Genomic DNA, 9,261 nt, shown 5'->3' on the forward strand with positions numbered 1-9,261 from the left:
GGTGGATCATTGACTCGGTTGATTACGTTTGCAGCGTTGTGTGAATCCCCAGGGTAGATCCTTAACACAGGCAGCTGCAGGATGCCACTATTATTGATATACCAAAACAACCCCCCCTTTTCCCCTCCCCTCCCCTCCCCCCTGCCCTTTTCCTCACCCACAACTCCACACCCACGCACATGCCCACAGTGTGACATCATACGCAGGGATGGAGAATCCTCCTACACTGATGGATGCGTCCAGTTACAAGAGAATGTTGTCACAGATATAGACCTTGACTTCTGCCTTCCATTCACAAGAAGACTATAAAATACTAAAGAGAGACCCTTTCACAACTAGAGACAGAAAGAAGATTTTACAAAAGGTTGGACAGACTAGACCCTGAACAAGAAAATGAAAGGATGGTATGGAAAATGCAAATCGGCTAAAATTTACTTAAGGGGTCAAATAAGTGGCTATTTTTGTCAAAAAAAAAAAAAAAATTTGTAAGAAATGCATAGGACAGTATTGAAATAATGCTAATACATTTGTGCACAGAGTACTGATATTATTTGACAGTAGAAGCTATATTTTCAGAAATATTGGATTTTGAATAGCATGTGTATGTGAAAACTTTTGATGGTGGACGGACATGACATTACCCACGATGATCTGGTCAGTACCAGTACTTTATTAGTAATAAACTGATATACTTACTGTTGCTAATCATCCTCTTATTCATAAATGTTAGTATTGTGGATCTAAAACAGGGGTGTCAAACTCATTTTAGTTCAGGAGCCACATACAGACTAATATGACATAAAATGGGCCAGACCAGGAGAATAATATAAATAATAGGATAAGAACTTATAAATAATATCAACTCCAAAGTTTTTTTTTATTTTTTGAGTGAAAAAAGTTAAATTCGGTCATGAAAATCTTTACATTACAAACTGTACTCGAACACAACACAAACAAATATCAACGACCTGAAAATTCTAAGAAAAATAAGTGCAATTTTTAAGAATATTACGCCGTAGTTTATCATTTGCGCATGTACATCACATCTTACAGATCACAGTGGGTCTACAAATACACAAAACATTTAGTAAAAGGCAAAATCTCTGTAAAATTTCACATATTTCTCTTAACACATTTCAAGTTGTTCACATTTTTTTTTGTAAAAGGTTAGTCTGTAAATGTAAATATTTGTGTAATTTTACCTTTTTTACACTAAAACAAAGAGAGAAATGTGTGCTTTTCTTTATTTATAGGTTATTATGATAGTATTTTACAGGTCTGACCCACTTTGGACTGAATTGACCTAAAATGATTTTAACATCATTGATCGTTAATAACTTCAGTGTAAATTTTGCATTTCACAAATTCATCCCATGGGCCACATTGGACCCTTTGGCGGGCCGGTTTTGGCCCCTGGGCTGCATGTTTGACACCTGTGATCTAAAACAATAACAGCTGACACAAAAACACAAAATGTGGCAGTGGACAGATGTGACATAGTTGTTCTGGATCCCATCATACTGATGCTTGGCAGCCATGTCACCGTTTCCAGAAATGATCCTTGTGCAAAAACTAGGATCAGAATTATTTATTGTATAGTTTATCATCATACTAAAGAGTAAATAACAATATAGAATTGTTATTTCTTTATAAAAATGCTTATTATTAGAAAAGTGTTGATTTAAAAAGTGATGTGTGACATTCTAAATATATGTATTCGCGTAACATAAGCAGGATGGATCAGCACCATATTCCATATTGCAACCTGTAAAAATAAAACATGTGATATGTAGTATATAATCTTGTAAGAAAAATTGGGGAATCTAAAAGAATAGAATATTTGTTTTTCAGGTAAATTCAGTTCAAATATAACTTGGCCATTTGTGACATGAAAATATAGCATTAATTGTGATGAAATTGGACATTTTTGACCTGAAAACATAGTTCATATGACCATCAACATGTTGCAACAGAACTGAAATCCTGTAAATTTGCATAACTTGCATTTACCAACACAAAGTTCCTTTGGGGATTCACTTATATTGATTTCTTATGCACAAAGACATAAATAAGACCTCTAAGCAAATTTTAGCCAAAATGAAAAATAAAGCAGTGATTTTAAATTTTACTGTGATTTGTACACTGCCCAGGCCAAAAAAAAAATTCTCACATGTAATATTTCACTGTACCACCTTTGGTTTTGATTACAGGAGACATTCAGTAGATTTAACTTGGCAAACAGTTTAGATCTTTCCATTGGTTTTAAGTACCGCAGTGGTTAACAAGTGGTGCCAGGTACAACAAACCCCGCCCCTCGCACATATTGTATCTTATTTTGACATCAAGCCAGCTGATGTCATCAAGTCTATGCATGTGCTGATGTCAGCATATCATTTGCCTCTATATATGTGCTAAGTTTGAAGTAAACTTAAAATGGATGTTTCTATTGACATTTGAAATTTTGCCCATTATAAGTAAATGGGAGAAAAATAAGATTTAAAAAATTCATAAAAATTTGAAACTTTGACCTACTTTTCCCAAAATGTAAACACATCTATTGTGGGTCACTGGCAATCTCCAAACCTAATTTGGTATGAATTCAACCAATGGTTTTGCTGCTACAGATGCATGAAATTTTGCCCATTATAAGAAAATGGGGAGAAAATAAGATTTAAAAAAAAAAAAATAAATCATAAAAAATTTTAACTTTGACCTACTTTTCCCAAAATGTAATCAGATCTATTCTGGTTCACTGGCAATCTATAAAACAAATTTGTTATGAATTCAACCAATAGTTTTGCTGATAGAGTGTTAACAAATAAACAAACAAACCAAACCAAAAACAACACCCCTTGCCTCTCCTTCAGGGTAATGATGTTTCAGCTGTAACAAGTTATTTAACTCTAACTGATGCAGTACGTAGCCCCTCATATCTTTAATGTCAAAAAGATTGGACAATGCCAGTACTGATCAGGATCATCAGGATTGTGACAGAATGGTTTAGGAAGTATGAGACATCATTTTCATACATGGATTAGCCTCCACAAAGTCCAGACTCTAATATAGGATGTGATGAAGACTTGATGCAGTGATCCAATTCTCCATCATCAATAATAAAAAATTAATGCAACTATGGATGGAAAAAATATTATGAACCTTATTAGGACACTACATAAGCATTATGTTGCAAAAAAGATGTCAGTGAATGTCTCCTGAAATCAAAACCAAAGGGGATGCAGTGAAATATGGAATGTGTGAGTTTTTTGTTTTTTGTTGCCAGCACATAAAAAACAGAGAAGTCACTTTAGATCTTTGAAACATGGATTATTTCTGATGCAGTGCGCATTCAATCATCACAGAATAACCTTTAATCGAAATAAGAAACAAAGAAGGAATGAAGAATGCACTAAGTTTAGTCATAATATACTGATATATTTTTTTTACTAATATTAATATGTGTATTTTGTGGCACTGAAACCACATGACTCAGCTTTGGTCACTTGCTTGATTACCTCCGCCAAGGAGGTTATGTTTTTGCCAGGGTTTGTTTGTTTGTCTGTTTGTTTGTTTGTTTGTCTGTCCGTTAGTGTGCAACATAACTCAAAAAGTTATGGACAGATTTGGATGAAATTTTCAGGGTTTGTTGGAAATGGGATAAGGAAGAAATGATTAAATTTTGGTGGTGATCGGGGGTGGGGGGGCCCACGGGGGGGGCCACTGATCAGCCTTGGCGGAGGTCTGCGCTCTCCGAGTGCTTCTAGTTATGACTTAATTTGTCCTGCTTTGCTTTTAAGGAAGTCTCAGCTTACTTACAGTTCAGTGCAGAGGTAACTGTCTTCAGTCACTTTTCAGCCATTTCTAGCTTTCTTCAATGTAATCTCCAAATGTCATTGTATGAACTCAGCACGTTTCATGTTTTACTTAGTTAGCCTCACTTCATTGATGAATTTATACTTTTTCCTGACATACAGGCCTGCAAAATATACAAGAACTAGAAGCACTCGGAGAGCGCAGACCTCCGCCAAGGCTGATCAGTGGCCCCCCCCGTGGGCCCCCCCACGCCAAGGAGGTTATGTTTTTGCCAGGGTTTGTTTGTTTGTTTGTCTGTCTGTCTGTTTGTCTGTCCGTTAGTGTGCAACATAACTCAAAAAGTTATGGACAGATTTTGATGAAATTTTGTGGTCTGCGCCCCCCCTGTGGGCCCCCCCACCCCCGATCACCACCAAAATTTAATAATTTCTTCCTTATCCCATTTCCAACAAACCCTGAAAATTTCATCAAAATCTGTCCATAACTTTTTGAGTTATGTTGCACACTAACGGACAGACAAACAGACAAACAAACAAACAAACCCTGGCAAAAACATAACCTCCTTGGCGGAGGTAATAAACTGAAACAGCAACTAAAGCCTCTCAAAAGCCTCCCTATGCGTCTTCAGTCCTCAGGGTAGATCCTTAACACAGGCAGGACATTTTTTAAATGTTGTGAAAAGATATGGTAACATTATGTAAAACCACAAAAATAAATGGTACAGGGTAAGGCTGCTGTTCAAATATTCGTGGGTATATGATAGAAATGTGTGCATGTTAGCCTATAGTTGTGCAAAAAATAAATATTTGTAAACTCTTGAATAAGTTTAGTCGTACATAGAATGTATAAATGAATGCATTTTGACAACAAGAATTGCAAACACAAAATTCAACTTTACGATTGGGCTTTCTCCATCACAAATATAAATTCGCCAATGTGTATCTACTGTCAAAAATACATCATCACTTCACAGGCATTATTTATTGAGCAGAAGATACATCAACTCCACAGATAGTGCATGCGTTCATATTCGTCAGCCATCTTGCACTGCGATCCTGCCCGATCTTGCCTTGATCTTGCCGCGGAAAGGGAATCGATGTATCTTCTGCTTGATAAATAATGCCTGTGAAGTGGTGTTGTATTTTTGAAAGTAAAGTCACGTTGGTGGATTCATATTTGCAATGGATAAAGCGCAATTCTAAAGTTGCATTTTGTGTTTGTAATTCTTGGTGTCAAAACTTTTTCATTCCTATTCTGACGAATAAAATACACACAATATATTTTATGCACGACTGAACTCATTCAAGAGTTTACTGATATTTATTTTTTGCCTAACAAGATTTGTTTTTGCACAACTATAGGCTAATATGCACGCATTTCTATCTTATACACACAAATATTTTGACAGCTTCCTTAACCTATAAAATGGTCGAATTGCAAAACTAATTTTAACTTAAGTCACTGAAATTAGCTGGAAACAAAATCTGGCATAATGTACTTTTTCTTTTAAAACAAAGTGGTGAATCTTTGCTGTTAGCTCTTTGTTGGTCAAAAGACAAAAAATGCTAAATATTATATTATTCACTGCACACTTTCTTCCAATCCTTGACAACTGGTTATATTCCTTTCCTTATGAGAGGTTATCCAATGTATTAGAAGGATCATTAGATGAATTTTTAAAGCAATATCCCCCCTTTGTTTTTATTTCAGAAATAAGTGGCCAGCAGTAACTTGTATTGGAGTTGGGATTTTTGTGAAACTCTCCTCTTTATTTATTTATGTTATTATTTTTATTTCTATCCTGTTAGTTGAATATTTTCATATACAAGTATGTGTGTGTTCATAGTTGGACAGTAATGGAACAAAAGTTTGTATTTAATGTGACTATTTCTCTCCTAAAATGAGTTGTTAAAAAATTTAATTTCTAAGATGGAGGGTGGATTTACTAGAATCTAATTTCAGAATTGGTACATAGCTATAATAACTACAAAAAAAAGTTGTTCTGATTATCCTCAAATGAATCTTTTATGTCACCATTATAATCTCTAATATAATACTACAATGAACGTGGACTAGAGTTATTATTTCCTTTTATTAATGACTCTAAGAAGGGTCTTTTAAGTTATTCAGCTGGCCACTATTACCACTAGAGGCAGCTAAATACTACTCATTGACCCTTTAAATAGGAAAAGAAATTATAGGCACACAACAAATAAAAGTAAAATTAAATAAAATTTCATCGTTAATAGATTTCATAAGGAACTTTAATTTTCGATTCATCTCTATGTGTTTATTTCAGTTATGCATTTTTTTTAGCTCCTCCGTATGTGTCATTGTGTCGTATGAGCACATTTATACATACATTGTTTATGCGCTCATTCCCTCTTAAAGTTTTAGAAATACACTGATAGCCTGTGAAGCACATACACACAGAAGTAGGACAGTCGTTGCATCAGTGTTAAAGAGAGTGCATATGCGTGTGTGTACGTGTGGGGTGATCATGCACATGGTTGGAGGAGTTTCGACATGAACACGGATGGCTGCCTGAAGTACCGGCCTGTTTTTATACAGTTGCATAACATACAGTTTTGCACTTTAGAAACATTAAAATTTAAATGCTCTTTTTTAATCCGTGGCTCACAGACATACGCGCACACACAAAACTTTCATGATGCCTGTATTTATTTTATTATTTCTATTTTTTTTTTTTTTTTTTTTTTACTCTGAACTTCAGTAACCTGTGACAGACAGAGGCTGAGTGAGAGATACAGACTCAGAGTGGAAATGATGTGGCGGGGGGGGGGTGAGAGAAGCTCCTCTGCCACAGAGCATGCCAACCCTGCCCAGCCACTGCTTTTCATTTTGATAATTGACCAGCAACGCCAGAAATGTCCATCAGCTAATCCTCTTAGCTTTCATAATGCTGACTCTGTCACAGAAGCCCCTGTTTTAATGTAACAAGCAGCTAAGCCCAGAGCATGGAGTGGTAGAGTCGCCCTGGGGCGCTGGGGCTACTCTGCCCCCTGGAGGCCGGTGAGAGACCACCACTCCTACTCCAACAAGTGCACCGCCAATTTGTCCGACCACGTCAGACCTTAAATCCATAGTATAACTGAAGGATGACCAACTATTTTGCCCTTCACTCGGACCCAGAATGGCGAAAGTTGGACTAAAAGCGGGTCATCTTCCTCATGTGAATCCATTCATCTGTGTGGATTGGAGGATGAATGAATTTAATCCCTTTTGAATTCCCGGTTTTCTCACTAAGCAGACCACTTAATGCCAATGACATCAATGTAATAATGTGAAAGTGCACAAATTTCTGCGAAAACCCACAATATTCAAACATAGCATAAGGCACTCAAATCCCATGATATTCAGCTCTAAAAATGGAACTAGATCTTGTCACTTTGCCCAAATGGACATCACATTGAAATATTTGGATATTTTCCCACTGTTGTTTTACAAGCTTAAGCACTGTTTATAAGAGTGTCCTTTTTTTTTTTTTTTTTTTTTTTTTTTAAATAGATATAGAAATACAACACAAAATCATAACATAAGCAGTCAGTGGGTTACAATAATGTGATGCACATGTCCCACTTTCCTTAATCGTCTAATTTTTTTTTTACATTTATTAACCCATAAAGATCCACCCACTGGCAACCAAAATCATTTACTGATATAAAAAGTTCAATAACTGTTGATTCGCTAATCCAGTGGTTCCCAAACTGTTTTTGCTTGTGACCCCATTTTAGCATCACAAATTTCTGGTGACCCCAGACATTCAAAACAGCGACATATTTTCTGCTAAAATTATTTTGTTTTTGATTATGTAATAGTTTACTATACTATGTTGCAAATAAACATTAATTTTAGATGACATTTAGTCTATATAATGCATATTATTATGGACGGAGGCAGAAAAGCCAGGTGCAGATTACTGCACAAAATGAGAATTTTATTTTCCTTGGTCAGGATATGTACAGTCAGTCCAGCTTGGATTTACAAGGCTGACAATTAATACTGAACAAGCAATAACTGATACTATGAATTATGAAAGAGCTGCAGCATCTGAAACTGACCACAATGAACATTTGAAAGATAAACAGTACCACAGTGCTTCAGTTTCAGCTTCACAGTTTGTCATGTCTTTTATGTATTGGGATTGTCTCTCTCAACTCACTATATATTTTTTATTAGTAAGTTTTTTATTAAAATTGTTTATCAGTTACTAGAAATTTCAAGCGACCCCATTTGAATTCCAGGCGACTCCACGTGAGGTCCTGACCCCAAGGTTGAAAAACACTGCACTAATCCTATCAATCCATGTAAATACTTGGTGTAAAATACAGTTTGTCGTCTTTTCATGGTCATCAAATATGACCCATTTGGACGTTCAGAGGCTCCGTAGTTACCGTGGAAACCCTGTCATCTTCTATAACATTAATTCACCAGTAAAACCCATGGAGGTCTATCAGTGACAGTGGATGGACACCCTGGGTTTATGTTCAGCTAATGACAGATTTGACTGAAAAAGTCACTTTTTCCTCCATTTTCTCGTTTTTTGATATAATAACTCTCAACTTTAATTTGAGCTTTTATGGACATCAATCATGATCAGTAAATTAAATGTAGGAAAATACCTGATTTTCGCATAAGAATGCAAAATACTGACCATAATATTAGAATAAATGGTGATAAATCACTTAAACGTAGGGTAGGAGATGTTTTCCTGGAGCATTCGTTTACTATATTTCTTAAAATCCCCTTCACATCTTGAATGCAATCGATTAATTAAACGCTCTAACACAAAAATAAAAAATCTTAGTCACCTGTGGAACGGACGGGACTGAAAAAACACCATCCAATCATTGTAACCGGCCCATCGAAATGATTATGATGAATGGTGACATGTCTATGAAATTCAACTGCTATTTGTCCCTACTCCCTCTGCGAATGCAATCCGGTACTCTGGGGGCGTGGCTTCGGGGAGAAGTCTGAAGAAAGGGGTTTGGATTTTTGAATTGTGTATTGTCAAAATGTAGCTTGCTCAAACCGTTTTTCTAGAAACTCCTACCCTACCTTTAAGAAAAGTAAAAAAAAATATAGAAAAAAAATCATTTGGGAAGTGCCACAAAAGTAGCACTGGATCTTTATGAGTTAATTCAATCTTCCAGGCATCTTTTCACATTAACAGTTTTCACAATTTATATTGAAGGAGACAATGACATATGCAATAAAGTGGTAAATTCCAACACTCCAAACAATGAATAAAAGTTAGCACATCTCAAATGAAGTCACATTTCACTTGGCTCACATCACAAAGAAGTATGTTTTCGCACAGTATCCTCCTCAGTGTTTGTTCTGTCCAGGTTTTCAGTGTAGGAGTTTGAGGTTTTTTTGCACCATTTATGAATCAGTTTGGCACAAGTGTTTTTGCTGGTTGTTAAC

This window comes from Sphaeramia orbicularis, chromosome 24, assembly GCF_902148855.1.
Source record: "Sphaeramia orbicularis chromosome 24, fSphaOr1.1, whole genome shotgun sequence".
Taxonomy (NCBI): domain Eukaryota; kingdom Metazoa; phylum Chordata; class Actinopteri; order Kurtiformes; family Apogonidae; genus Sphaeramia; species Sphaeramia orbicularis.